At 45.8% G+C, this 24,190-nt stretch overlaps 2 long non-coding RNA genes across 3 annotated transcripts; one reads left to right on the top strand and one right to left on the bottom strand.

Annotated features, from left to right (window-relative positions):
• Window positions 1-10,926: 10,926 nt before the first annotated feature.
• Window positions 10,927-12,422, bottom strand: LOC141091397 (uncharacterized). Of its 2 annotated transcripts, XR_012232500.1 has the most exons (5): window positions 12,296-12,422; window positions 11,958-12,022; window positions 11,774-11,872; window positions 11,635-11,695; window positions 10,927-11,517 (listed from the first exon to the last, which is right to left on the bottom strand). It is a non-coding gene; the product is annotated as an uncharacterized lncRNA (long non-coding RNA). The 2 variants fall into 2 exon arrangements; XR_012232499.1 differs by having other exon boundaries at window positions 10,927-11,695.
• A 5,717-nt stretch (window positions 12,423-18,139) lies between these two features.
• On the top strand, window positions 18,140-21,036 carry LOC141091398 (uncharacterized). Its single transcript, XR_012232501.1, has 6 exons — window positions 18,140-18,207; window positions 19,922-19,986; window positions 20,072-20,170; window positions 20,249-20,319; window positions 20,502-20,599; window positions 20,687-21,036. It is a non-coding gene; the product is annotated as an uncharacterized lncRNA (long non-coding RNA).
• The last annotated feature ends 3,154 nt before the right edge of the window (window positions 21,037-24,190 follow it).

A 24,190-nucleotide genomic window follows, 5' to 3' on the forward strand; every position in this document is an offset into this window, starting at 1 on the left:
ACACAATTGTCCTGTCACCCCTTCAAAGTAGTGGGTTGAACCCAATCATAAATGGCCTGTACCTTGGCTGGGTCAATTTCAATAGCTGACGGAGACAAAATAAATCCCAAAAATGAGATCCTCTGTACACCAAACAGGCACTTCGATCCCTTAACATACAAGGAATTCTCCCTCAAAATCTGGAACACAGTCCGAACATGTTCCACATGAGAATCCCAATCCCTGGAAAAGATCAAAATTTCATCCAGATAGATGATCAAAAACGTATCCACAAAGTCCCGGAAAATATCATTCATAAAGGATTGGAAGACAGAAGGGGCATTAATGAGCCCAAAAGGCATCACCAGGTACTCAAAATGTCCCTCCGGAGTATTAAACGCCGTCTTCCATTCATCCCCATGCTTGATGCGAATAAGATTATACGCCCCCCCTGAGGTCAAACTTAGTAAACTAGCAAGCACCTTTAACTCTGGAGAATAAATCAGAAATCAGGGGTAACGGATACTGATATTTAACCGTAATTTTGTTGAGGGAACGATAGTCAATACAAGGCCTTAATGAACCATCCTTCTTGGCCACGAAAAAAAACCCAGCACCTAAGGGCGAAGAGGATAGTCTAATATGACCCTTCTCCAATGACTCCTTAATATAAGATCACATAGCCTCATGTTCAGGTACAGATAAATTGAAAAGTCGACCCTTGGGAAATTTACACCCAGGTCTCAACTCAATTGCACAGTCATAACTCCTATGAGGAGGCAAAGACGCAGACTTGCTCTCACTAAATACATCACAAAAATCAGCCAAATAGTCAGGAACATCATGCGACTGGGGAGAGGTGGAGAAAACAGGAGTGTCACCAAGAGCACACCGACAACCCCAACTCACCACAGACACAGATTTCCAATCCAAAACTGGATTATGGATTTGTAACCAGGGAAAACCCAGAACAATGGTATCATGTAAATTATGCAACACTAAAAATCTGTAATTCTCTTGGTGGTCTGGGGCGACCCGCATTATCACCTGGGTCCAAAACTGAGGTTTATTCTTCGCCAAAGGAGTAGCATCAATACCCCTCAAAGGAATAGGCGTCTGCAGAGGTGTTATAGGAAAACCACAACATTTAGCAAAATCCAAGTCCATTAGATTCAAGGCCGCTCCTGAATCCACAAAAGCCTTTGCGGAAAATGTGGATAAGGAGCAGATCAGAGTAATTGCCAAAAGAAACTTAGGTTGTACACCAGCCACAGCAAATGTGTGTGCAAAACGTTTCTCTTGTTTAGGGCAGACAGAAATAACATGAGAGGCATCGCCACAGAAAAAACACAGCTTATTACGCCTTCTAAACTCCTGATGTTGCGCCCTAGACAAAACTCCATCACATTGCATAGGTTCAGACATTTATTCAAAATGTGGCAGCGCCTCCCGTGTAGTCTTGCATTCACGTAAACGCCGATCGACTTGAATGGCTAATGACATAGAATCATCAAGACCAGAGGGAACAGGAAATCCCACCATAGTATCTTTTAAAGTCTCAGACAAACCCTTCCGAAAGAGAGCTGCCAATGCACTATCATTCCATGTAGTAAGGACCGCCCACTTTTGGAATTTCTGACAGTATAACTCTGCAGGATCCTGACCCTGGTTCAATGCCAATAGGGCTCTCTCAGCTTGATCAATAGCATTAGGTTCATCATATAACCCCAAGGCTTGAAAAAATGCATCCACATTAGGCTAGTTTCACACTAGCGTTTTGGAGCGCAGCGACGGCCTGCGCACGGCCGCCGCTAAGCCCCGCCCCCTGCCGCGCCTCCGCCGGTAGCTCCGCCCACCGGCGCATGACGCTGCATGCGCCCTGCGTCCCCTATCTTTATCACTGGGGGCACAGGCCGTGCGCAGTATGCGTTTGGCGGCGCATGCGTCCTTTTGATGGTGCGCCGACCTGCGCCAAACGCAACCTGCTGCAGTTTGGTTGCGTCGGCGCACCGTCAAAAAGGCGCATGCGCCGCCAAACGCATACTGCGCACGGCCTGCGCCCCCTGTGATAAAGATAGGGGACGCAGGGCGCATGCAGCGTCATGCGCCGGTGAGCGGAGCTACCGGCGGAGGCGCGGCAGGGGGCGGGGCTTAGCGGTGGCCGTGCGCAGGCCGTCGCTGCGCTCCAAAATGCTAGTGTGAAACTAGCCTTAGTCAAAACAGGATCTTCAGGTGTCAAAGAAAATGCCCAATCCTGGGGATCGCCGCGCAGCAAGGAGATGACAACTTTAACCTGCTGCGCAGAGCTCCCCAATGAGTTAGGCTTCAAGGCAAGAAATAATTTACGATTATTCTTAAAATTCAAAAATTTAGACCGATCCCCAGAAAACACATCAGGAGCAGGGATCCTTGGTTCAACAGCATGTGAATGAGTGAGATAGGCGGAAATTCCCCACTCTTCAGCAGTGAGCTGCTCCACAAGATCAGACAATTGCTTAATCTCCATCAAGGAGAAAAAAAAAAGAATCCTCCTACGGCCCCAGAGAAAAAGAGGAGAAAATATACATATAAAAAAAAAAATTCTGACACTTTTTTTTTTTTTTCAATTCTCTCCTGCTTTTGAGTACCCTAGAATCTGCGGAGGGGCTGGTGATTCTGTTATGAATGAGTCACCGAGGAGGAAAAAACAAAAAGCACGCGAAGCCCAGAAAACCGGAGAGGTTGGTAACTAGCGGATTGCAGGTATATTCTGAAGACAGAGCAAAAGAGATCAACTGATCAGAGGCAAAAATGGGGATTCAGCCCAGTCCCAGCCAGGGCTGGCTGAACACAAAAACTAAGTAAACCAGACAAAAACTCATATGAACAATAGCAGAGAAAACTTAGCTTTAGGAAGGCAGGAACCAAACTGGAAACCAGGAGCCACAGTCAGAAAAATCACCAGCAAGAAACTAGGGAGTCGGCTGCCTTAAATCCAGTCAGAAACTCCTGATGTCCAATCGCAGTCCTCTTCCTCATGTGGCCGGTCTCTGCCATTTAGATCAGCTTCATTACCTCCCTTCACCAACAGAGGGAGTCCAGATAGAGAACTCACTACTCCTCTGTCAGCACAGCCAGCTCCATAACCCTCACCCAAAGCCAGAGGCAAACCCGAAAATGAGCTCACAACAGATATGGCTGATAAACACTTTGGGATTCTGGACAACAGAGAGGTGACGTCTGGGCCAGAGAGGTAGATCTGAGTGTCATCAGCATAAAGGTGGTACTGGAATCCATGGGACGTTACGAGTTGTCCCAGGCCAAGTGTATAGATTGAGAAGAATAGGGGTCCTAAAACAGAACCTTGGGGAATTCCAACAGAGAGAGGGTGGGAGTGGGAGATGCTGAATGTGCGGTTGGAAAGGTATGAAGAGATCCAGGATAGGGTGAGGTCTTTGATGAGGAGCAGAGCATCTGTAGTAGAAGGCAGTAGTGTTGAGAGATACCTTCCGATATCAGGAAATATCGGATCGGATTGGATCGGACCGATACCCCAAAAATATCAGATATCGCCGATTCCGATACCGGAAACCAATGCAAGTCAATGGGACACAAATATCGGAAGGAAAAAAACCCTTACTTTTCTTGTAGGTTAATTCTACATGAAGGAAAACAACTAAGAATAATGTAGAATGTATTGGGGGAGGTGGAGGAGACATTAAAGGCATAGAGCTTTAGCCCAATCAAATGAAATAGCAGGAGTTAATTTTTAAAAAAAAATTTTTTAATTCTTCGGGGTGGTCTTCAGGGTCGTCGTCTCCAGGGTCGTCGTTTTCGGGGTCGTCGTCTTCTTCGGGGTGGTCTTCAGGGTCGTCGTCTTTAGGGTCGTCGTCAGGAAGATCCAGAGTGATTGCCAAAAACCATTTCAAAAAGCTTGAACTTGGAAATGTAGCAGAAGGTATAAGAAGGCTGAGGAACTGCTGAGAACCAGCTGACGGTACTGGAACCTGGATGGGTAGCCGAAGATGCAAGAGCCAATGGAACTACCGAGGACCAGCTGATGGAACTGGAACCCGGTTACTAAGCAGGAGGTACCTGTGCCAGAAAGCACTACCAAGGACCAGCAGACGTTGGTGGAACTCGGATACCGAGAAGGAGGCACCAAAGCCAAAGGCGCTGCCTGGAACCAGCTGACGTTACTGGAACCCAGGGGGACATATTCAAGACTGACTTCCAAAGAACCAGCTAATGGTACTGGAAATCAGATAGGCAGCAGAAGGTACACATGAAAAAAAAAGTTGCAAGGCTGCGAGCCGGCCGGAGTTACCGAAACCCACAGTCCTACAGGGGGAGCTTGTCCTATTGGCACTACAGAACCAGCCTTCATTGCCAGATCCCGTAGCCCACATAGAAAGCACCTAAACTGCAGGCACCATAGAGTCGGCTAACCCGACCGCAACACGACAGGACGACGTATTGGAGGCAAAGTGACGTTGACACTACCCGGAAACAGCTGGCGTGCTGGAACTAGGCTGGGCAGGAGGGAGTACCAGTGCCAAAGACACTTCTGAGCAGCTACTAGCGGTGTTGGAGCCCAGGGATTACAGTAGAAACAGAGTGTAGCCAGAGGCCTTATTGGAGCAAGTTTAATATCTGTAGTAGTGTGAATGTGGACAGAGCAGGCGAAATTGCCGGACACACAACAGGGGAACAGCTGACGTTACTGAACCCCAATAACACAGGAGCAAGTTTTGACTGTGCAGACGGCACTTCTGAGCAGCAACTGGCGGTGTTGGAGCCCAGGGATTACAGTTCAGGTGGTAGAAACATGAACACAACAGGAGACCTGGATACTGTTGCCAACCAATTATTTAATCTGGAAGAGGACTGGCAAATTCCTGCGAGATCCAGGCCTTGTTCATTTTCAGAAAAGTAAGCCGGTCAACGTTATTGGAGGATAGTCGCATGCGACGGTCTGTTAGTACACCACCTGCGGCACTAAAGACGCGTTCCGATAATACACTAACAGCAGGGCAAGCCAGCACCTCCAATGTATACTGGCTAAGCTCTGGCCATGTATCCAACTTAGAGACCCAAAATTTGAAGGGGGAAGAGCCGTGTTGGAGAACACTGAGAGGGCAAGACATATAGTCTGTCACCATCTGATGGAAACGTTGCCTCCTGCTGACTGGAGCCATCTGTGATGGTGTAGACATTTGTGGCGGGAACACAAAACTTTGCCACATTTGGGTCATACTGGTCTTGCCTTGTGCTGAGGCGCTGCTTCTGCTCCCTCTTTGTGCAGAGCTTCCTCCACTGCCTCGACGCACTGAGCTGCTTTGTAAAGCACTAGCAGTACTGCTCTCGGCTGGAAAGGAGAACATGATGGAATGCACCAGTGTGTCTTGTTACTCCCGCATTTTACGCTCCCGGTTCAATGGTGTTATGAGGCTTTGTAAGTTGTCCCGGTAGCGAGGATCTAGGAGGGTGTACACCCAATAATCAGTCGTGTTGAGAATGTGGGCGATGCGGCGGTTGTTTCTCAGGCACTGCAGCATGAAATCAACCATGTGCTGCAGACTGCCAACTGGCCAAGAAGCGCTGTCCCCTGCTTGATGCGTCATCTCTGCCTGCTCTGCATCACCCCACCCTCGCTCTACATACTGACTACTAGAGCATTGTGTACCTCCCTCCTCTGGACAGATGTCTTCCTCCTCCATTGACTCCTCCTCATCCTCCTCACAAAGTGTCCCCTGCCTAGGCCTTTGTGAGGAAACACATTGCGCAGACTGTCCAGAAGCAGATGGCATTTGTGACTCTGCATCCTCCACCTCTTCCACAACCTCCTCCCTTAGTGCTTGCAGTGTTTTTTCAAGCAGGCAGATAAGAGGGATAGTCATGCTGACTAGTGCATCATCTGCACTCGCCATCCGCGTGGAATCATCGAAGGCACACAAAATGTGGCAGATGTCCTTCATAGAGGCCCACTCAGTGGTGGTGAAGTGTGAACGGCGCACAGTGTGACTTGTTTGCCCCTGATGCAGCTGGTACTCCATTACTGCGGCCTGCTGCTCACACAACCTCTCCAACATATGTAACATTGAATTCCACCTGGTGGGTAGGTTACATATGATGCGATGTTCCAGAAGGTGGAATCGGCGCTGCAGAGCTGCAATGCGCGATCTTGCCATGCTGGAACACCGCAAGTGAGCGCACTCTATGCAGACCTTGTGCAGCAGTGCATCAAGATCCGGATAGTCCCTCAAAAAACTCTGCACGACCAAGTTGAGCACATGTGCCAGACATGGGATGTGAGTGAGGTTGCCTAGGCCCAGAGCTGCCACCAGATTTTGGCCATTGTCACACACTACCATGCCTTGCTGGAGATTTGTTGGCACAAATCACACGTCACTCTCCTGCTTGATGGCATTCCAGAGCTTCTGCGCTGTGTGGCTTCGACTCCCCAAAGAAATTAATTTTAATACGGCCTGTTGACGTTTGGCCACGGCTGTGCTCATATCGGTCGTAACAGGTAAGCGTTCACGGGTCCATGTGGAGGTAGACTGTGACGGCTCCTGCAGCGCTGATTCAGAGGAACTGGAGTATGAGGAGGAGTCAATGTGTACAGACTGGATTCCTGCAATCCTTGGAGTTGGCAGAACACGTACAGCGCCACTCTCAAGATCTGTGCCCGGCTCCACAACATTTACCCAATGGGCAGTGATGGAAAGATATCGTCCCTGTCCATGGTTACTGGTCCACGCATCGGTGGTCAGGTGGACCTTGCTACTGGCGGCGTTTAGTAGCGCATGTTTAATTTTTCCCTCCACATGCTTTTGCAGGGCAGGGACAGCTTGCCTGCTGAAATAAAAGCGGCTGGGCACATTGTATTGTGGGACTGCCAATACCATGAAGTTACAGAAGGTGTCAGTCTCCACCAGCCTGAATGAGAACATTTCAAGGGACAGTAGTTTTGCAATGCCAGCATTCAGAGCCTGTGCTCGGGGGTGGTTTGCCGAGTATGAGTGACTTTTCTCCCATGCCTGTGCTACCGATGGCTGTAGACTGGCCTGGGAGTGTGAGCATGACAGGGAACGTGGTGCTGTGGGTGGAATGACACTGTGTCTCTGTACAACAGTGCCAGAGGTTCTTCCATGGCGATCCTGTGAGGAAGCCGAACCAGCTGTGTGTGAGCTGGAGGAAGAGGCTACAACACGAGCTGAAGAGGTGGTAGGTGGCGCTGTAGGTTGGCCTAGGTCTTCAGTGTGTCTTTGTAACTCCACCACGTGCTTGGTCCACACATGTTTCCACATATTTGTGGTATTGAGAGGTTTCTGACACTTTTCCCTCTTTTCACTTTCTGATTACACAGCTTGCATTAGACAAAGCAAATGTCATCTGCAACTGGGTCAAAAAAGGACCAGGCACTGCAAGTCTTGGGAGCGCCCGTTTTGGGTTTTGGAAGAGGCATGCTCCTAATGGGTGCCAAAGTGGAGGCTACAGGCAACCGAGTCTGCCCCCTCCCTCTCCCTCCTTTTTTGGCCGTTTGGGGAATCTCTTCCTCAGAGCTGCTCCCACCACCTTCCTGTACCTCACGCCATGATGGGTCAAGGACCTCATCATCTACACTACCCTCTTCAAATGACTGCTTCTCCTGGGTTGTCTCGACAGCACAGTACGCACCAGAAAGTGGCACCTGAGTCACATCATCAGATGCGTACTGAGGTGTGCTGACCATAGGCACTGGCCCACCCGCCTCTTCAGATTCAGAGAGACAAAGCTGTTGCGCATCACTGCATACTACCTCTTCTTCAAATTCTCAAATGCTGCTTGGCTGACCCCTCTTTCCAAGCCAACAGATTCAGAGAGCATAAGTAGAGATGGCTCCTGTCCAGGGCTCTCTGACTGCCTGGGCAATTTGGCAGGTGGTGAAGAGACAGATGGGTGCTCTTCAGTGCTCTGGACCTGAGAGGATCTGGAACTAATTGAAGTCGATGCGTTAGCTGCCATCCATCAGACAACGGCTTCAATTTGTTCGTCCCTCAGCAGTGGGGTATGGCGAGCTCCTACAAAGCTGCGCATAAAGGACTGTTCCCTGGTAAAATTGGGGGATGCTGAGTCACTGGTGCCTGCAGCAGGCACAGAATCCCCACATCCTCTCCCTGCAGAAACTCCACGCCTATGACCACGTGCCTTGCTCTCTGCCTTCTTCATCTTGGTAGACTGATAAAGATAGGCAGAAAGATACTAAGGGCTTAGTGTACTTATTCCTGAACAGCTGCTAACACGTATAAGAAACACTAATTTTATAAAGTGTGGACTACACTTTAATATGAGCTAATGTGGCCTACACAACTGTAAAGTGGAGTGTTTGGTGAACTTTATTAACTTTTTTTTCTCACAAAAAGACATTGGATGTGCCCAAAGATGTAAAACCGATAGTATCACAAACTTTTTGTAGCTATTACAATGCAGGAAGGTAACCTACAATGCAATAGATGAGGTTCCAAAAAATAGGCTAATACTTATCTGGCTGCAGCTGCAGGGCACAAGCAAGCAGAAAGGCTCCTCTATCTACTCCTATACAGTGTTTGCAAATATTCTAGCTGGATACGGATGGAACCACGCTAATAGGAGAAATCTGGAAAAATGAGCAGCACTAATGCAAAAAAGGACAATGTGAGGCAGTGACGCATGCTGAGCGGACTATAACCGGAGATGGCTGCAGAACACACTACAGCGTGAGCTGCACTCACACACAGAGACTTTGCAGACAGCCGTGAACAGCGCTGCAAGGCAAAAGAAAGCTTCTCACACAGCGGTTGCTAAAGTAGCCTGGGTAAAGCACAATAAAGCAAATCACTAGCTCAAACTGTCCCTCAGAGTCAGAACAGCAGCGTCCTGTCCCTAAGTAAATTCACAGCAGAGTGAGCCCAAAATGGCGGCGGCGACTTTTATAGTGCATCATGACATCATTTCACCAGCCAATCACAGCCATGCCATTAGTTAACATGCCTAACATGCATAACAGGATGTGCCCACACTTCTTAGGATTCCTCATTGGCTGGATAAAATCAAACTGGCTCATTGCATTATGGGAACCTCCGATTCCGCTATTCGATATTCTAAAAGTATCGGAACTCAGTATCGGAACTCCGATACAGCAAATATCGGCCGATACCCAATATTGCAGTATCGGAATGCTCAACATTAGAAGGCAGTGGTCAAATGTGTCGAAAGCAGAGGACAGGTCTAGAAGGAGGAGTATAGCGTATTGTCCATTAGCTTTGGCTGTAAATAGGTCGTTGGTAATTTTGGTCAGGGCTGTCTCAGTGGAGTGATGGGGCGGAAACCAGATTGTAGACTGTCAAAGAGCAAGTTAGATGAGAGGTAGGAGGAAAGTTCAGATTGGACGTGCTGCTCCAGGAGTTTGGAAGCGAATGGGAGCAGCGATATTGCGCAATAGCTGGACATAGCGGTTGGGTTGAGGGTTGACTTTTTAAGGATAGGCGTGATTGTGGCATATTTGAAAGCAGAAGGGAAGGTACCAGAAGTTAGTGATAGGACGAAGAGGTGGGTTAGGGATGGCATAAGAGTGGTGGTGAGGTTGGGGAGGAGGTAGGATGGGATGGGGTCGAGTGCACAGGTGGTGAGGTGAGATTTGGAGAGGAGACAATTAAGCTTCCCTTCAGTGACGTTGGAGAGTGAGGTTATGGGAGTTGGGCATTGGTCTGGTATGCAAAGGGGTTGTGGTGGTTGAACAAAGAAGACTTGCCTTGTTTGGTCGATCTTATTTTTGAAGTGTGGGGCAAAGTCCTCAGCAGAGATGAGGGAGGTTGGAGGGGGCAGTGGTGGGTGGAGGAGGGAGTTGAGTTTTGAATAACTGTTTGGGGTTGTAGGCTAGGGAAGATACAAGGGTTGTGAAGTAGGCCTGTTTAGCAGAGGTGAGGGCATATTTGATAGCAAGTGTTTCCTGTTTGAATTCAGTGAAGTTTGCCTTGCAAATTTGTTTCCTTCCATTGCTGCTCTGCAGCCCTGGACACTTGCCAGAGCTTTTTAGTGGTGTTATTGTGCCAGTGTTGTCTGTTGATATGTCGCACTCTGACACGAATGAGAGGGGCGATTGCATTAATAGCTGATGTGAGAGTGGCATTGTAGAAAGCAGTGGCACTGTCTGTGTCGTGGAGTGAGGATATGGATGCCAGTGGTCAGAGAGCGTGTGGGTGTCTAGGTGTGCAAGGCTTCTGCAGGGGTGCGCATGTTGCTGGACAGGGGTGACAGGTGAGGAGGACAGGGATGAGAAAGTGAGTAGAGAGTGTTTGGATAGAGGGGAGGTGGTGAAGTTAGAGAGCAGAGACGGGTGAAGACCAGGTCTAATGTATGTCAGACTGTGTGGTGGCTGAGAAGGACCACTGAGCAAGTCCAAAAGATGACGTAAGGGACAGGAGTTTGGAAGCTGTTGAGTGAAGGGTATCAGTCGGGATGTTGAAGTCACCCATGATGATAGTGGTGATATCAGTTGAAAGAAATTCTCAATACATTTGATGTGTCACATTACCCTCTTTCCCATTGGAAAAAATAAAGTTGGATCCAAAATGGGCTACATCAAAATGGCCACCATGGTCCCCTCCCATCTTGAAAAATTTCCCCCCTCCCATATACTAATGTGCCACAAACAGGAAGTTGACATTACCAACCATTCCCATTGTATTTAGGTGTATCCATTTAAATGGCCCACCCTGTACACATAGAGTTTAGCAACTTGAATCCATCATTTGTCTCGCCGCCTCCACATACTCACCCGGCCTCCTCTCTCACGCCTCAGCCCCCCACCGCCCAACAGCCACAGCGGTCCCTTCTGACAGGCTAAATAGAAAAAACACGGCACTCAGTGTGGAGGGAGGTGCACAAGTCGGGTATCCAGCCAACTAACAATGTAGTACAAAAACTTGGCACTCAAAAGAAAAATTGATTTGACAGTTCCTTTATTGTAAAAGGCATCCAGTTAAATATACTTCTTTTACTTCTTTAAACGTTTTCGGTCATACAATTGACCTTCATCAGAAAAAGAATTTTTTCACAGTTGGTTTTAACTAGAAGGAGTTTACAAGAAGACAAGACAGTATGGTTAGTGAACAAATAAGTATATAACAAATATCTGAGCAACAGGATGCTGATAATGACCGTATGAACATCATGTAAAGTTTAGACGAAAGGTCGATGACTAGATAAATACTGAAATAGCGAATCCTGAGACAAGGTTCAAGTGAGCTTAGTGAAACTCCACAGGTTCCATGGGCAGTGATAGAGAGTCCGTGTTGTGATGGTATGTAAGGAACATATGTCAAAGACGTGCCCTAGGAGGTTGAAAACAAACAACAAGTGTGACACTGGTAAATGAAGGATACAGTGAGATTCATGGTCGGCTGGTGCTACTGGATGTGTAAAGTAATAGCCGACTGGAATGAGTGCCAAGACAGGTACCTGAGAGGAACTGTAATGGAAAATTCCATATATTATTATTAAAGAACCGCTGTCATAAGTAGGCACTATTCAGTACTGGAAAAAAAGAGAAAGAACAAGACGGTGAGTGACTATGGCACATAAACATAAACATATTGGGCGATGTTATGTGAATGAGGAAGGAGAAAAAAATCCAAAACAGTCAATTAATACCTGGGTATATTCATTAATAATGTGGAGAAACAGACGTCTGGCTACTGAGGATGAAAGGACACTGAGGATGATAAAAAAAGAGTATAAATGTGTGTACTGAGATAGGCTGAGGATATGCACGCAATGTGAACTGAATTACCCATTCATGTAGGAAATCACCAGACCCACGGGTTTGACACCTTGGGTTATACAGGGACCGGTAGATCCAATAATTGGTGTGGGTGTCCAGAAATTTGTACTGCAATTGAAACATGTAGAAAGTATGAGTAGCCCTGAGGACAAAGAATGTGAAGTGAACACTGTATTAAGAAGTGTAAAATCACCTGTAATATATTCAGGAAACTATCTTGTATTGTTTGTGACAGGCATGAATGTCCACAACTGGGTGCTAAAATTGAAAGAGAAGAAAACATAAGCAAAAAGGCACTAGTTGGTACAATAGTGGTGCCCTAATGTTGTCTGGGAGAGCTAGAGTCTCCTGTGATTCTCCAAATGGTCTGTCCTGCCCAGGGAGGCAAGTGTGTCACAGGGAGAGTGAGCGCGCTGTTCAGGAGAAGCACTGAAGGTGCAGAGGAATAGCGCTGCAAAAATGAGAAAATGCTGTCAATGTGATAAAGTAGAGATCCAGCAAGACATGAGCTGGATCTCTTAAAAATATTACCTTAGTCTGTGGCTGGACGCATGTGCTGCTGGTATGAGAGACGCTGTATTGCAGGGAAGTATATCCGGGTATAAGTGGAGAATGATAGCCTATCACGGCCCCAGGAGGGCGGTCACATGATCAGGATGTTAATTATGGGGCGGCACCTGTGTGATAGACAGCTATGTCCAAGTAAGAGGAGAAAGCAGGAGGGGGGGAGCCCATGATGTAACAGGGGGCGGGTAGAGGGCGGCGCTTATGGCCTAAACGTCATCCCTCTGTGGAAGGAGTGAGAGGAATGTCTCCATGGGAATGCTGTGTAAACCAGCGGTCATGTGACTGGGGGTTGAAAGCAGGTGAAGCAAACTCTGTGGACATCAGTGTCCAGCATTGTGAGAGAGCAGGGGAGCATGTCCTGTGACCAGGAGACAGATAGAAGGCAGTGCAATGGAAACTCATGTCACTATGAAAAGGGGAATCAAGTTACCAATAGAGTAGAAGGAGATATATGATCCAATGATTGTATCATTTGGATGAATTCACCAGTGTCTAAAAGAAATGACTTGGTTTTTTTTACTATTGGTGTGAGGATCATATATCTCCTTCTACTCTATTGGTAACTTGGGATGTACAAAGTCTGTATACATCTATTACCCATGAAAAGGGTATGGCGGCCACTGACAGACTTCTACAGCAAGCAGGCATAGATTACCAAGTTAGACACTTTTGTGCGGACCTTTTGGAACTAGTCCTTAAGGAAAATTATTTCCTTTTCGTGGATACTTGGTACGTTCAACAACAGGGCACAGCGATGGGGGCGAACGTAGCGCCCCCTTTTGCTGTAGCCTATATTGCGGTTTTTGAGGACGATTTTGTCTATAATCACCCTCTCTTTGGTCAGCATGCCTTGATGTGGCGGAGATTTATAGACGATATTTTTTGCCTCTGGAATGGTCCCCTTGAAACTTTGATTCAGTTCAATGAACACATAAATGGCATCTGGCCGGAGCTAAAGTTTACCCTGCAGTATAATTCGGCACAAATCAATTTCCTGGACACCCTGATCTGCAAGGATACACAGGATTCATTGAACATAGACCTCTTCACCAAACCAACCGACAGAAATAGTTTACTACATTTCAACAGCTGCCATCCACCGGCAATTAAAAACTCAATTCCAAAATCACAGTTCAGCAGAGTTGATAGAATTGTCTCAGATACTACCACTAGGAATTTGAGAAAATGTGAGATGGAGACCAAGTTCATAGATAGGGGTTACCCAATGACAGTCCTAACAAAAGCGAAAAATAACACTAGTTCAATTAGGAGGAATGATACCACAAAACGCATACCTTTTGATAGTACGTTCCACCCCTTTTCACAACTGGCACAGTCTGTTATCAGACGGCACTGGAACTTGTTAACTCGCAGTTATCCCAACATCCCTGAATTTCAGGTCCCCTATCTTCCTTGTTATCGCCGCCCCCGAAACATTAGAGACAAACTTGTCAGAGCAGATCTAGGGTCCAGAATTGTAGTCCCCAAACAAACATTTCTCCGCACACCCCGATTAGGCACATGCCTCAGTTGCCTCCAGTGCAGCAATGTTCAAAAGGGCCCAAAACTCTTTCACCCTCAATCAGGTAAAGGGATACCAATCAATGGCTTCTATACCTGTGAATCATCATACATGATATATGTCATCAAATGCCCTTGCGGCCTGGCATATGTGGGAGAGACAACACAACCTGTCAGAGATCGGATTTTGCAGCACAAATCTAATATCAGGACCAAGAAAACTCATCTCCCCCTTCCTTTCCATTTCCATGACAAGAACCATAATATCTCACAATTGAGGTTCCAGGTAGTGGAACAGGTAGAGGCTAGTAGGCGAGGCATTAATAGGGTAAAATTACTGAAGAAAAGAGAGGCCTATTGGATTTTTACATTACAAACTCTGGAACCCAGAGGCCTCAACAGGGACTATGATGTTGCCGCCTTTTTATGATTACATAACAGTGTAATCGTGGTTTTCATATTGCATGTTTAACCGGCTATTTTGACTATTGGCTGAGTAGTATCAGAATTGTCTGTGTATATTTTGACAAATTTCAGGATTGTCACTAACTCTTCTATTTTCCGTTTCTCTAGAATCGTTAGAACCACCTTATCACCATATACTGGGCATGTCCGGCTATTCGATGGTAACCTATCACCTACAGTCATGGCCAAAAGTATTGACACCCCTGCAATTCTGTCAGATAATATTCAGTTTCTTCCTGAAAATGATTGCAAACACAAATTCTTTGGTATTATTATCTTCATTTAATTTGTCTTAAATGAAAAAACACAAAAGAGAATGAAGCAAAACATTGATCATTTCACACAAAACTCCAAAAATGGGCCGGACAAAAGTATTGGCACCCTCAGCTTAATACTTGGTTGCACAACCTTTAGCCAAAATAACTGCGACCAACTGCTTCCGGTAACCATCAATGAGTTTCTTACAATGCTCTGCTGGAATTTTAGACCATTCTTCTTTGGCAAACTACTCCAGGTCCCTGATATTTGAAGGGTGCCTTCTCCAAACTGCCATTTTTAGATCTCTCCACAGGTGTTCTATGGGATTCAGGTCTGGACTCATTGCTGGCCACCTTAGAAGTCTCCAGTGCCTTCTCTCAAACCATTTTCTAGTGCTTTTTGAAGTGTGTTTTGGGTTATTGTCCTGCTGGAAGACCCATGACCTCTGAGGTAGACCCAGCTTTCTCAAACTGGGCCCTATATTATGCTGCAAAATTTGTTGGTAGTCTTCTGACTTCATAATGCCAAGCACACGGTCAAGCAGTCCAGTGCCAGAGGCAGCAAAGCAACCCCAAAACATCAGGGAACCTCCGCCATGTTTGACTGTAGAGACCGTGTACTTTTCTTTGAATGCCTCTTTTTTCTCCTGTAAACTCTATGTTGATGCTTTTGCCCTAAAAGCTCTACTTTTGTCTCATCTGACCAGAGAACATTCTTCCAAAATGTTTTAGGCTTTTTCAGGTAAGTTTTGGCAAACTCCAGCTTGGCTTTTTAATGTCTCGGGGTAAGAAGTGGAGTCTTCCTGGGTCTCCTACCATACAGTCCCTTTTCATTCAGATGCCAACGGATAGTACGGGTTGACACCGTTGTACCCTCGGACTGCAGGGCAGCTTGAACTTGTTTGGATGTTAGTGGAGGCTCTTTGTCCAACATCCGCACAATCTTGCATTGAAATCTCTTGTCAATTTTTCTTTTCCGGCCACATCTAGAGAGGTTAGCCACAGTGCCATGGGCTTTAACCTTCTTGATGACACTGCGCACGGTAGACACAGGAACATTCAGGTCTTTGGAGATGGACTTGTAGCCTTGAGATTGCTCAAGCTTCCTCACAATTTGGTTTCTCAAGTCCTCAGACAGTTCTTTGGTCTACTTTCTTTTCTCCATGCTCAATGTGGTACACACAAGGACACAGGACAGAGGTTGAGTCAACTTTAATCCATGCCAACTGGCTGCAAGTGTGATTTAGTTATTGCCAACACCTGCTCGGTGCCACAGGTAAGTTACAGGTGCTGTTAATTACACAAATTAGAGAAGCATCACATGATTTTTCGAACAGTGCCAATACTTTTGTCCACCCTCTTTTTTATGTTTGGTGTGGAATTATATCCAATTTGGCTTTAGGACAATTCTTTTTGTGTTTTTTCATTTGAGGCTGGTTTCACATTTGCATTTTTTAGCGCTGGAAAAAAACGCATATGTGCGCATGCGTTTTTTCCCCTATATTTAACATGGGTGCGCATACCTGCGTGCTTGTAAGCGCATGTATGCGATTTTCATGCGCTGCGTTTTTTTGGGGTGTGCGTTTGTATTTTCCAGACGCAGCATGTTGCATTTTTTGGCCCTGCAAAAAAGCGCATGCGCACATATGCGCAAGTTTTGCGCTAAAAATGGCCATTATAGCCTATGGATGCGCATATGTGCGCACTGGCATGCTCATGTATGCGTTTTTTTGCATGTGCGTTTTTTTTTTTTAACCATGGAATTTAGGGGTATGGGTTAGAGTTAGGGTTAGTTAAGGGGGTTTAGGGTTAGGGTTAGGGTCAGGGTCAGGGTTAGGGTTTGGGTCAGGGTTAGGGTTAAGTATGGTTTGGTTAAGGGTTAGGGTCAGGGTTAGGGTCAGGATTAGGGTTAAGTATGGTTTGGTTAAGGGTTAGGGTCAGGGTTAGGGTTAGGGTTAGGGTTAGGGTCAGGGTTAGGGTTAGGGTTAGGGTTAGGGTCAGGGTTAGGGTTAAGTATGGTTTTGTTAAGGGTTAGGGTCAGGGTTAGGGTCAGGATTAGGGTTAAGTATGGTTTGGTTAAGGGTTAGGGTCAGGGTTAGGGTTAGGGTTAGGGTCAGGGTTAGGGTTAGGGTTAGGGTTAGGGTCAGGGTTAGGGTTAAGTATGGTTTTGTTAAGGGTTAGGGTCAGGGTTAGGGTCAGGATTAGGGTTAAGTATGGTTTGGTTAAGGGTTAGGGTCAGGGTTAGGGTTAGGGTCAGGGTTAGGGTTAGGGTTATGGTCAGGATTAGGGTTAGGGTCAGGGTTAGGGTTAAGTATGGTTTTGTTAAGGGTTAGGGTCAGGGTTAGGGTTAGGGTTAGGGTCAGGGTTAGGGTTAGGGTTAGGGTTAGGGTCAGGGTTAGGGTTAGGGTTAGGGTCAGGGTTAGGGTTAGGGTTAGTTAGGGTTTAGGGTTTGGGTTAGGGTTAAGTATGATTTGGTTAAGGGTTAGGGTCAGGGTTAGGGTTAGGGTTAGGGTCAGGGTTAGGGTTAGGGTCAGGGTTAGGGTTAGTAAAGTCATGGTTTGGGTTAGTGTGAGGGGCCACCTAATGTTGGAAAAAAACGCAAACGCGGTAAAAACGCACTAAAAACGCATACAAACGCATAAAAACGCTGCGTTTTTTTCATGCCTGCTCATAAAAATGCTTGAAAAAAATGCAGCAGTTGTATGCTTTTGTATGCGTTTTTTCAATGCGTTTTTTTGCGGGAAAAACGCGCTGCAAAAAAAGCAAGTGTGAAACTAGCCTGAGACAAATTAAATGAAGATAATAATACCAAAGAATTTGTGTTTGCAATCATTTTCAGGAAGAAACTGAGTATTATCTGACAGAATTGCAGGAGTGTCAATACTTTTGGCCATGACTGTACCTACCACACTACTCCTATTAATTATCTAACTTCGCAGTGATTTTTTTTTTTTTTTTCTCCAGTTGTAGCTCACATAGCCTCCCCACCAATACCTTCAGTCCATTGTACCTGGTTATTATCCATTTCAACCTATTTCATTCTTTTATTCGCAGCATTCACACCCATACCCTTACACAGATAGATACCCTCTGTCCCCACATTCATCACAATAGCTAGACTACATATACTCCTGGCTCAGCAACACATTAACATGACATTCCTAAGGAGGTTTATTCCCCTTTTCATAGTGACATGAGTTTCCATTGCACTGCCTTCTATCTGTCTCCTGGTCACAGGACATACTCCCCTGCTCTCTCACAATGCTGGACACTGATGTCCACAGTCTGCTTCACCTCCTTTCACCCCCCCCCCGGTCACATGACCGCTGGTTTACACAGCATTCCCATGGAGACATTCCTCTCACTCCTTCCACAGAGGGATGACGTTTAGGCCATAAGCGCCGCCCTCTACCCGCCCCCTGTTACATCATGGGCTCCCCCCCTCCTTCTTTCTCCTCTTACTTGGACATAGCAGTCTATCACACAGGTGCCGCCCCATAATTAACATCCTGATCATGTGACCACCCTCCTGGGGCCGTGATAGGCTATCATTCTCCACTTATACCCGGATATACTTCCTTGCAATACAGCGTCTCTCATACCAGCAGCACATGCGTCCAGCCACAGACTAAGGTAATATTTTTAAGAGATCCAGCTCATGTCTTGCTGGATCTCTACTTTAAAAGAAATACTCATAAACACAAACAGGCTGAGATAACATATTACAGGCATACTATGTATTGCACCTGTATGTCACCGTTTGTTAAATGGGACCTCAATATAGATCCATCGCAAAAACACTATGAAAAAGGAGGTGGAAAAAACCACTAATATACGACCACAGATCCAGTATAAAAATAGAATATCTTTATTGTGACAAGTATGCAGAACAAGACAAAAACAGTGTGATAATACACATAGAACAACCCACGTAGCATGGAAAACGTGGCAGACCCAACACAGGAACTCACAGACTTATATTACAGATCAGATGAAATATGTATACATACAATACATCTATAGGCACCTAAATTCCTAATACTTAATGTGAATCTAAATTTATCATATCAAGCATATATAGAATGGGAGGAATAGGGCTAAGTGGCAGCACATGTGAAAAAGACTTGGGTATACTAATAGATCACAGACTGAATATGAGTCAACAGTGTGATGCAGCAGCAAAAAAGGCAAATGCAATTCTAGGATGTATTAACAGAAGCATACAGTCTAGATCACGTGAAGTCATTATTTCCCTCTACTCCTCTTTGGTCAGACCTCATCTGGAATATTGTGTCCAATTTTGGGCACCACATTTTAAAAAAGACATCAACAAACTGGAGCAAGTTCAGAAAAGAGCGACCAGAATGGTGACCGGTCTGCAAACCCTGTCTTATGAGGAAAGGTTGCAGGATTTGGGAATGTTTAGTTTGCAAAAGAGAAGACTGAGAGGAGACTTAATAGCTGTCTACAAATATCTAAAGGGCTGTCACATTGTAGAAGGATCAACTTTATTCTCATTTGCACAAGGAAAGACTAGAAGCAATGGGATGAAGCTGAATGGGAGGAGACACAGATTAGATATTAGAAAAAACTTTTTGACAGTTAGAGTGATCAATGAGTGGAACAGGCTGCCACGAGAAGTGGTGAGTTCTCCTTCAATGGAAGTCTTCAAACAGAGGCTGGACAGACATCTAACTGGGATGATTTAGCGAATCCTGCTTTGAGCAGGGGGTTGGACCAGATGGCCCAGGAGGTCCCTTCCAACTCTACGATTCTATGATTCTTAATCACTAATCAGATCAACCCTAAAGGCATATCACAACATCCAAGTGACCTCATAAATCACTACCTCATAAAGATCAAATAAATGCCATACAAGGGAGATTATAAAAAGGATATAGGTGCCACCGTCATCCTATCATACCGAAATCGACATAATATAACTCTGGCTAATGTACCAGTCCTAGTCTTGTAAACTCAAGATACCACTCATGCAGTGTATATGACCATGTTTACCCAAAAGGGCAGCATAATACCAGGAGTCGATAACGGTAACATCTTACCAAAGTATGTCGGTAGGTGAGAGAATCCTGGGGGGTCCGCGCGTCTGGTTCTCTACTTTATCACATTGACAGCATTTTCTCATTTTTGCAGCGCTATTCCTCTGCACCTTCAGTGCTTCTCCTGAACAGCGCGCTCACTCTCCCTGTGACACACTTGCCTCCCTGGGCAGGACATACCATTTGGAGAATCACAGGAGACTCTAGCTCTCCCAGACAACATTAGGGCACCACTATTGTACCAACTAGTGCCTTTTTGCTTATGTTTTCTTCTCTTTCAATTTTAGCACCCAGTTGTGGACATTCATGCCTGTCACAAACAATACAAGATAGTTTCCTGAATATATTACAGGTGATTTTACACTTCTTAATACAGTGTTCACTTCACATTCTTTGTCCTCAGGGCTACTCATACTTTCTACATGTTTCAATTGCAGTACAAATTTCTGGACACCCACACCAATTATTGGATCTACCGGTCCCTGTATAACCCAAGGTGTCAAACCCGTGGGTCTGGTGATTTCCTACATGAATGGGTAATTCAGTTCACATTGCGTGCATATCCTCAGCCTATCTCAGTACACACACTTATACTCTTTTTTTATCATCCTCAGTGTCCTTTCATCCTCAGTAGCTGCTACTTCCCAGACGTCTGTTTCTCCACATTATTAATGAATATACCCAGGTATTAATTGACTGTTTTGGATTTTTTTCTCCTTCCTCATTCACATAACATCGCCCAATATGTTTATGTTTATGTGCCATAGTCACTCACCGTCTTGTTCTTTCTCTTTTTTTCGAGTACTGAATAGTGCCTACTTATGACAGCGGTTCTTTAATAATAATATATGGAATTTTCCATTACAGTTCCTCTCAGGTACCTGTCTTGGCACTCATTCCAGTCGGCTATCACTTTTCATGTGGTATTGCACATCCAGTAGGACCAGCCGACCACGAATCTCACTGTATCCTTCATTTACCAGTGTCACACTTGTTTGTTTTCAACCTCCTAGGGCACGTCTTTGACATATGTTCCTTACATACCATCACAGCACGGACTCTCTATCACTGCCCATGGAACGTGTGGAGTTTCACTAAGCTCACTTGAACCTTGTCTCAGGATTCGCTATTTCAGTATTTATCTAGTCATCGACCTTTCGTCTAAACTTTACATGATGTTCATACGGTCATTATCAGCATCCTGTTGCTCAGATATTTGTTATATACTTATTTGTTCACTAACCATACTGTCTTGTCTTCTTGTAAACTCATTCTAGTTAAAACCAACTGTGAAAAAATTCTTTTTCTGATGAAGGTCAATTGTTTGACCGAAAACGTTTAAAGAAGTAAAAGAAGTATATTTAACTGGATGCCTTTTACAATAAAGGAACTGTCAAATCAATTTTTCTTTTGAGTGCCAAGTTTTTGTACTACCTTCTGACAGGCTCACGGCCGACAGGGTCCCTGCATGCAATGCGCATGCGCCATAGGCCGCAGCCACGCCTCCCTCCTGTTACTTGTGGTCCAGCAATCCCCTGACCCGGAAGCACCTATAGACCAATGGCAGACCAGACAGGGCCATATCAGGCTGCTCCCCCCTGAGGGAGATGCCTGATCGTTGTGTTTGCTAACACACTGGGCCCTGTTTCCTCGTGTGCTCTCTGCAGTCTCGCAGTCCTGCCTTCCGTGGTCCCTGCAGTAGCCCCGCAGTCCGGTGCTCCGTGGGTCCAGCTATCTACACTCCAGTCCTGCCTCCGGTGTTCCTGCTCCACCCTGATATCCTCACTCCAGTCCTTTCGTCCTACTCCAGTCATGCCTCCGGTGTTCCTGCTCCATCCTGCTATCCACACTCCAGTCCTTCAGTCCTACTCCAGTCCTGCCTCCGGTGTTCCTGCTCCACTCTGCTATCCACATGCCAGTCCTTCAGTCCTACTCCAGTCCTACTCCAGCCCTGCCTCCGGTGTTCCTGCTCCACCCTGATATCCTCACTCCAGTCCTTTCGTCCTACTCCAGTCATGCCTCCGGGTTTCCTGCTCCATCCTGCTATCCACACTCCAGTCCTACAGTCCTACTCCAGTCCTGCCTCCCGTGTTCCTGCTCCGTCCTGTTGTCTATGCTCCAGTCCTACAGTCCTACTCCGGTCTAGTCTCCAGTGATCCCGCTCTGTTGTCTACGCTTCAGTCCTGCACTCCTATTCCAGTCCATCCTGAGCCGCCCCTCTCGGTACCAGCTATCGTGGTACCCAAACCACTGGGCCTGCTCCTAACAATCCTTGTATAGGGGTCGGCTCCACCTGGCAGCTCGCCCAGGGCCCCTCGGTGCCACGGTCCAGAGGATCTACTCCTGGAGATTTGTCTCCTGACCATCCGTGGTAACAGTACGATCAGGCCATTGACTCCGCTGGTACTACTGCTGCTACCCAGAAGGAGTTGGTCTTTTTGCGGGAGAATCAGGGATGCATCATGTCCATTATGAAGTCTATGGACACCCGTTTGTCGGTGTGGCTGATCCTGGAAATGCCACTCAACTGGCCAGTAGTGTTGAGCATTCCGATACCGCAAGTATCGGGTATCGGCCGATACTTGCTGTATCGGAATTCCGATACCGACATCCGATATTTTTTCAATATCGGGCGTCGGCATCGGAATCGGAAGTTCAAAGTTGATTGACAGCCGAAATGACGTCATCATGATGCGCGGTGTTTGCGCATCATGATGCGCCGTCATTTCGGGCCTTCCGGGGGTCTCTGCCGGCCTGCCGGGGGGCTGTGTGGACTGCACGGGGTCTGTACCGGCCTGCCGGTGGTCTGTGCACCCTGTGGGGGTCTGTACCGGCCTGCCGGGGGGCTGTGCCGGCCTGCCGGGGGGGCTGTGCTGATGTCCGGGGGTCCGTGCAAGCATCGTCCGATGGGACTACAAGTCCCATCTGGCGATGCCTGCTACCATGACAGTGATTGACACAGTAGCCAATGATGGGCCAGTAGTATTCCCATCATCCGGCTAATGTGTTAAATGTTTAAAAAAAAAAAAAAAATACTACATACATACTACATACATACTACATACATACTACATGCTACATACATACCACATATATACTACATGCATGCTACATACATACTACATGCTACATACATGCTACATACATACTGCATACATACTACATGCATGCTACATACATACTACATGCTACATACATACTACATACATACTACATGCATGCTACATACATACTACATGCTACATACATACTACATACATACTACATGCATGCTATATACATATTACATGCTACATACATACCACATATATACTACATGCATGCTACATACTACATGCTACATACATACCACATATATACTACATACATACTACATGCATGCTACATACATACTACATGCTACATATATACTACATACATACTACATATATACTACATGCATGCTACATACATACTACATGCTACATACATACTACATACATACTACATGCATGCTACATGCATACTACATACATACTACATGCATGCTACATGCATACTACATATATACTACATGCATGCTACATACTACATGCTACATACATACTACATACATACTACATGCATGCTACATACATACTACATGCATGCTACATACATACTACATGCTACATATATACTACATACATGCTACATATATACTACATGCATGCTACATACATACTACATGCTACATGCATGCTACATACATACTACATGCATGCTACATACATACTACATGCATGCTACATACATACTACATGCATGCTACATACAATACATTCATACAATACATACATAGACATACAGTACATATAACATACAGTAACATACTTACCAATACTTGTCACATTGTTCCCCGAAGCCATTGTCTTTTACGGAATAAATATTAACATAACAAACCACAAAAATACTCACCCATGATCCGAAGCAGTCCACGAGTGTGTCCCATGACAATCTTGGGTAGAGAACTGCAGCATCAGCTGATGCTGCTGCTCTCTACGGGCTGCAGGAATCCAATGACGGAAGGTAGGTATCCTTCCGCACTGTATTCCTCCACCACTTAAAAAAAAAAAGTCCCTAGTCTCACTTTATGGTAAAAGCTGTGTGGGAAATTCCCACACAGCTTTTACCATAAAGTGAGACTAGGGACTTTTTTTTTTTTAAGTGGCGGAGGAATACAGTGCGGAAGGATACTTACCTTCCGTCATTGGATTCCTGCAGCCCGTAGAGAGCGGCAGCATCAGCTGATGCTGCAGTTCTCTACCCAAGATCGTCGTGGGACACACTCGTGGACTTCTTCGGATCATGGGTGAGTATTTTTGTGGTTTGTTATGTTAATATTTATTCCGTAAAAGACAATGGCTTCGGGGAACAATGTGACAAGTATTGGTAAGTATGTTACTCTATGTTATATGTACTGTATGTCTATGTATGTATTGTATGAATGTATTGTATGTAGTATGTAGTATGTATGTAGTATGTATGTAGTATGTAGTATGTATGTATGTAGTATGTATGTATGTAGTATGTATGTA

Source organism: Dendrobates tinctorius, unplaced genomic scaffold, assembly GCF_039654945.1.
Source record: "Dendrobates tinctorius isolate UK_male_01 unplaced genomic scaffold, ASM3965494v1 ptg000051l, whole genome shotgun sequence".
NCBI classification, from domain to species: Eukaryota; Metazoa; Chordata; class Amphibia; order Anura; family Dendrobatidae; genus Dendrobates; species Dendrobates tinctorius.